Here is a 445-nt window from a genome sequence, read left to right as displayed (position 1 = left end):
AATATATGGTTAGATTATTTGGTTTTAATGAAAAAAAAATTACGTCTGTGAATCAGGGGTATATACGCGTTCTCTATTTAATTAATTTCGCTTCATTCATTTATTCCACTTTCTTCTTCAGTCTTCTTTATATATCTACTTATTCACTATCTATCTTTTCTAAGATTATTCTCGGAAAACTTCGGACAGCATTGCGTCAACTGGGGTGAAACTAACCACTCTTTTGCGGTTGACTTCACCGTGTAAACGAGTTTTTATGGTTTGCTTTAATTTAATTGATGTAACCTAGTTTGTAATTGTCACTGTCACACTGATTGTTGTATGTCGGAATATGTTTATCATTGTCTGTATCTATAGTTTTTTTATGGCCGTAATGACTTATGATTAGCATTGATAATAGCGTAAATAGTATATTATACACACTCTTGGTGTTATTAATACTGTT

Source organism: Penaeus monodon, chromosome 15 (genome assembly GCF_015228065.2).
Source record: "Penaeus monodon isolate SGIC_2016 chromosome 15, NSTDA_Pmon_1, whole genome shotgun sequence".
In the NCBI taxonomy this organism is placed as follows: domain Eukaryota; kingdom Metazoa; phylum Arthropoda; class Malacostraca; order Decapoda; family Penaeidae; genus Penaeus; species Penaeus monodon.
This window is presented reverse-complemented; position numbering follows the sequence as displayed.